Genomic DNA, 6,650 nt, shown 5'->3' with positions numbered 1-6,650 from the left:
GTTCCTGTTACCGCGGCCAGCGGCCGCTGAACCCGCTCCGACGGAGCTCATGCTCACACGTCCTTTCGCTTCTGCGGCCGGGAGTGGAATCAACTACCCAACTGAGCTAACCAGGGGTTAGACGTCAGTAGAGCAAACGGGTTTTATCAGCTGCCACCAGTCTAACACCAACAAGGGTGAAGCTTGCAAATTTAAGGTTAGGATTATAATGCAATTAAATGCAAAGGTGCAAGTGAGCTGGACAAGAATGACGAAATGAATCCCTGGAGAAGGGGAACAAGAGGGACAAAGGACAAACGTAAATCTCCAAACACAGCTAGGTGACTGATGAGCGACCGAAAAAATCCGCCTGGTCCGAGCGGATTTTTCGGTCCATCCGGATCAGGCGGTTTTTTTTGGTCGCTCACCAGTCACCTAGCTGTGTTTGGAGATTTATGTTTGTCCTTTGTCCCTCTTGTTCCCCTTCTCCAGGGATTCATTTTGTCGTTAATTTTTAGTACTTTATTGGCTGAAATAGTCAATCAGCGCTGCACTTAATTAATCTCTTAGCCATCACAATCCAATCCGAAGCCAACTGGCAAGCCTGTCGCGCATGCGCACACGAGTCGAACCTCAATACAAGGTTCGTCGAACTTTCCACTAAAAGTTTGAAAAAGTCGAACCAGGTCGAACTCGAACCGCGGCCGGTTCGCGACACCCCTAACCATAACTGAGTCGCAGCTTCCACGGTTTGCTAAGTCATAACCAGCAATGCAGTTTGGCATACAGGGACCTTAGTTTGGCACTACGCGTTGCGCCATCTAGCGGCCGCAAAATAAAACAAATTGGGTTGGCATGGGCGGCCCGGGGGTCCGGGTCGCGGGGACTGCGGGCGGGCGCCTTTAGAAGCCACGGGTGAACGTGGCATTTCGGATCGGCGTGAGCCTTTTTGGAACCGTTTTTCGTAAAAGTAAGTCTCAACTTCACGTCTCTATGGCCTCACCGGGTTCCTGTGATGTCTCGCCTACACTGTAAAAAATTTTCAATCCATTTTACGGGCAAAAGTTGCTGGTTCAATATTGCCGGTATGGTTTGCCGTAATCTAGAAATGGGACTGTCTGTAAAAACAAGGCATATAATTTCGTAAAATGACGAAACGTCCGTAGTTCACTTTACAGACAGTTATCCGTTTTCCATTTTACGGGTAAAAGTTGCTGGTTCAATATTGCCGGTATGGTTTGCCGTAATCTAGAAACTGGACCGTCCGTAAAAACAAGGCATATAATTTCGTAGAACGACGGAACGTCTGTAGCCCACATTACGGACAGCTATCCGTAGGAAATGTGAAAGCTATCCGCACTAAATACCGAAGGACTATACCTTTCCGCCTTATAAGGCCAAAGCCTCGAGCCATCCGTACCACCTGCACCTCTGATACATCGGGCGACTCACCTGGCAGAGCTCTAGATCTGCCAGGGGTGTCACCTGACGTATTAGAGGTGCAGGATTGGTGCGGATGACTCGTAGCTTTGGCCTTGTATAAGGCGGAAAGGTATAGTCCTTCGTTATTTAGTGCGGACAGCTTTCACATTTCATATGGATAGCTGTCCATAATGTGGGCTACAAACATTTCGCCATTCTACAAAATTATATGCCTTCTTTTACGGAGAGTCCAGTTCAAAAAGACGTTCAGGTCAAGTGCTTCATTATTTAGTGCAAAAAGCTTCCATATTCAAGCAAGCCTAAGTCACATGAAGCTTTTGGGGTAGATTGGTATGGAGGGTTCATAGCTCTGTCATTTAATATATGAACTTGAATAATCTTTCATCCTCAACCAAAAGGTTCATGTTTTGCAAAAGAGAAAGAGCACACAACCTGTACTTCTCAATGCCAGGATTTTGTTTTTGTGAGCTCAGCTGTTCCTATAGATGACAGCTCAACAAACAAACCAATTAAGAAGTTTCGCCACAATACCTTTATTGGAAGAAGGCATGCCTTGCTTTAACTTTGGAGAAAATTTACATTACAGTTGTCCTTGTGCTGGCCATTTAGATGCCCCTCCATGCTTGTCCTTGAAGTTGTCATTCAATTGAAGACCTCCTCGGTATCTTCATGGTGCATGTAAGGGCAGCTTGAAATAAAGAGCAGAAGAGGATTTGCATTCAAACACAATCGCAACAAATTGTATATGGCATGCACGGTTAAAGTAAGTGAGCAACGTGCTTACCAACTATCCTAGCTCCTACTAAACATGACATATAAAATAAACCCCCCCTAAATTGAACCAAAGTAAAAATTTGCATTGATTTGAATACCGAACATATCAAGTGCTTGAGAAATAAAACTAGCCAATTAAAATCGCACAACTATTCAGTGATATTAAGCACATTGGATTGAGCCAGATCTCCCTTAGTATATACAGTAAGCTCGCGATAATTCAAACTCGGATATTTAATGCTTCTGGTTAAGTAAAACAAATTTCGAAACTTTGGTTGACTCGCTAAGTTTTCAATGTATTCATAAGCCGCTTAACTCGAACAATGTTTTCGTGTAATTCATACTTTTTGTTCTCGCAGCACCGTTGAGCGCGCTTCTTTCGGAGCACCGGTGCACTGCGGAGAAGCAACACCCGTGGAGCTTGCTTCCGCTGGTGTTGCTTTTCCGCAGTGCACCGGTGCTTGGTAAGAAGTTTGTTTAACGTTAAAGCAGAGCAGAACCGCGTATAAACTGTTCTACTAAAAGAGTGCGAGAGATAAAAGGGGAAAGGGCTACCGGCGCTTTCCCCCTTGCTGGAGCTTTAAAGACAGTGAAAGCACCAGATGACTTTGCCGGTGTTCGGTGTAAGCATTGCCCGAACTCCCAAACTTAATTAGAGCCACGGGCTTGGATGGCAACAGTCCCCCGGTCATCAAGACACCATTGCTCAGTTATAAGGTGCACGAATAACGACAGAAAGCGTTGAATACTGTCCGAGAGCCTGTGTAGCTTGCACGAAATCCGGCAAGGCGAGTGCGACTGCAGTGTCTTTAAGCTCCATCGCTTTCCACATGACCCCGATTTCCGGCAGTAGTGGCTTGCGTCCCTAAATCGAAAAGACTTTTCCCCAACACCATCCTCTCGACTGTGCTCGGAACATTTTGTGAATGAAGTGGGCATCACATTTAACGCTGTACCGTCGATGAACATAGGGTGCGCTGGCAAGGTGCGTGCAAGTTTTCTCCTGATATTTGCTTTCAGCTTGTAACATTTTGGAACTGAATTTATTTTAATATAGATATTTCGAAGTGGTGACATTGACTCAATTTTATTATCTACAACACTTAGTTGAAGGCTGATTTTCGTCGCCAGGTGTGGCTAGCGATTGTCAAAAAGTTAGTTCTATAGCTTTGCCTGAATCCCAATCTCCTGCGCAATACCAGAGAGCCATGAGCCCATGCTGACCGTCACAATGCGACTAGATTCTTCTTATCTTCAGAATTAGTACATAATGTAGCTGGAAAGAAACCTTCAATTTCTGTTACTTAGAGTTGAAACATGCTCATTCATCACTGTTTATAAACATAGAAACATGCTCATGCATCGGTGTTTATAAACGTTTTATTTGAGGATCCCGTGCCTACAAGTGTGTCTTTTGTCGAGAACTGAAAACAGCAAAGTCGAGATGGGCCTTTTGCCGGAGCGAGTCTGTCAACGATTCAACGATTCGAAATTGATGCATGAGCATATTTCAACTTTCAGCAACAGAAATTGAAGGCTTCTTCCCGGCTACTACGCGCTCTGCTTTGTTCGGTGTGCCGCAACATGCAGGGCTACACTGAAATTTTAATGAATGATTGACGCTCCTACTAACGATATCAAAAGAAAACTTAAGACACCATTTTTAAGGTGTCCACATTCTAACTTTTTTTTTTTGTTGTAATTCAAGGACTTTTTTAGTTTTTCTTTAAACATGGTGCCTATAAAGTACTTCATTAACCTGAAATAGCCGCCTCGGTGGCTCTGAGGCAAGAGCGCTGGCCTACGGATCCCCATGTGGCGGGTTCGAATCCCGGCCGAGGAGCCCGCAATCTGACGGAGGCTTATTGCGGAGAAGGCGCCGTGTAATCGAGCTTTCGGTCGCACATCAAAAGATCCCCAGATGGTCCAAATTAGTCCTCAGTCCTCCGCTGGGGCGTGCCAGATGCCCGTCGTTGGTTTGGCACGTAAAACCCCCAAATTTGACTTTTTAACCTGAAATACTATACCCGTTTTCACCTCAAGAACCGTAGTAAAACAAGATTTTCCACACTAGTGTTAAATTAGAACAATGAGGGCAAAGTTGTTTCATTAAGAGGTGCTCACCTGATATGCATCTGTGGAATCAGGCATTGACTAGCGATGACTTATTTTCCCAGAAACGAAGAGTTGGAAGAGACAAAAGATACTGTTAAAAATCAGCAACCCTTCTGATGTGCAAACTTTACTGTTCAAGGCTCCTATTAGCAGTTTACAACACTGGTGCTCAATCAAAACAATTAGAGAAAAGTTGTTTCTTTAAAGTAACAACATTATTTAAAATTGGAAGTGACTTTTACCTTCAAAGTGCTATAATGCATTAAAGGAAGTATTTAAAAGGTAGTTTTCTTTTTGTTCATTTTATTTTAAACTGAATGTGTAATGAATAAACTTACGTCAGATCACGCGACATCAATTTTTCTGCCAAATTTAGTGGGAAAGCGGAATTGGTGCAAAGGTCACGTAACATAAATCGCTCTGCTAAATTAAGCGGGAACCTTACTTTGTCTCTAGGTCACATGACGTCAGATCACGCAATATAAATTTTTCTGCCAATTTGGTGGGGAAACTGAATTGGTGTATAGGTTTCGTGAAATCAATTTTTCCGCTAAATCTAGCAGGTAACCTGAATTTGTCTGTAGGTCACATGACGTCAGATCATGTGAAATCAATTTTCCCACCAAATTTAGCAGGGGAACTGAATTGGTGCATAGGTCAGATGACATCAATTTTTCCGCTAAATTTAGAGGGAAAACTGAATTGCTGCATAGTTCACGGGACATCCATTTTTCCGCTAAATTTATCAGAGAGCTTGAAATTGTCTGTAGGTCCTGTGACATCAATTTTCTGCTAAATTTAGAGAGGAAACTGAACTTGTGCAGAGGTCACGCAACAAAAATGTCCCCACTAAATTTAGCGACAAAGCGCACAGACGGATGGACAACATTTTGAGATTGGAGGGCAACGTTAAAAAGCACCTCATGTTTAAGAGAAAAAGAAAAAAGCCGCTCACCTGATGTGCTTTTCTGGAAACAGGCTTTGACTAGCAATAAATTATTGCATCAGGAATGAAGTGCTGCTTCAGTAATGGTTCCTGCACAAACAATTCAAGTGTAAGAACACAGGCCCCAAAATTTTCTTGCCATCCTCCTCCCCCTACTTTTTTGTGCATCTAATTAATTTCATCCCTTGGCAAATCCTAAAGATTTCGAAGTGCTTATCCTACGTCTTTCTCTTGGAGCCTAGTTTATGTTGCAGAAACTTGGCTGAGTGGATTAGCTGGAGCATTCATTGTTCATCAAGACACTTTTTCTTTCACCCCATCCTGTTCTTGAAAGCAGAAACTCCTCTCCCTTGACCACGGTCATTAAGGACTTTTCAAAGATCATACACAGGAGGTTGGCATTGCCAAGACAAACTCATGTCTTTACTTTGAGCATGGAGTAAACGTACGTCTGATCTACGGAAAGTTCCTGTTATACCAAGGCTCATACTATTCCGTTGTCAAAGGAGCAGGCATTGTTTATAAAAACTTCCTTTCATTACATTGTTTCAGAGAACAATTGTTCTTTTTTAATAGGGATCAATTAACCATATTAGGACAATTGTCAAATAATGGCAGATTGACGCGATGGATTGAATCGCAATTTTCATTCGTGGAACGTTTGTCACGTTACCATCATGTCGGCTATTCCTCCGATTTGCACCTCGTCAGCAGACGCTCAGACTTAAAGGCAAAGTGCACTTCCATGCCCAGATTTTTAGCGGGTGAGTAACAGAAAAAGCGTTTACGGTAGAGCACCAACAGCAGAGCAATATTTTTGGTTTTCGAATGAGCCAAACAAAGATAGTGCACTGTACTTTGTCAATTCACTGTTGCATTTTGTCGAACCATTCTTATTTTCCACTCGTGAAAGAAGCTGCAAGAACTTTGCCCAGCCGACAAGCCGCAGGTTCTGGTACTCCTCCGGTAGGTGTCAAGAAGATCAGTGAAAACTTGCCTAGAAAGTTGCAAGCTTCCCTGCATGTCCACCCAGTTTTCAACCCAGCCAAGACCTTTCTTACGGCTGTAGTGTGCTGAAGAGTAATGCACAAGCAAGCAGTGCGTGAAGGCATTTCCAAATGCCCCTCCGCAACACCAGGACTTCATCACTTAGACGCTGAAGCCTCCTGAAGCAGGACGATACTTGTGTCACGTGGTTGGTAAAGCTAGTAGCGCTTCGCGCTAAGCCTGTCATGATGCTTTGTCTCGATCGGTATGTAACAGCAGCACACGATACTTTTTCATAATAGCACAGTGATCGTAGTCGCAAACATCACTTCTGACCTTGGAAAACTGTGCCACAGTGCGATGTTGGCATTTTTCGGAAATGCAGGGTCGGGAACAGGTTCAGTTT

Source organism: Ixodes scapularis, unplaced genomic scaffold (assembly GCF_016920785.2).
Source record: "Ixodes scapularis isolate PalLabHiFi unplaced genomic scaffold, ASM1692078v2 ptg000822l_1__unscaffolded, whole genome shotgun sequence".
NCBI lineage: Eukaryota > Metazoa > Arthropoda > Arachnida > Ixodida > Ixodidae > Ixodes > Ixodes scapularis.
The sequence above is the reverse complement of the archived record's forward strand: the minus strand, read 5'-3'. Positions refer to the sequence as shown.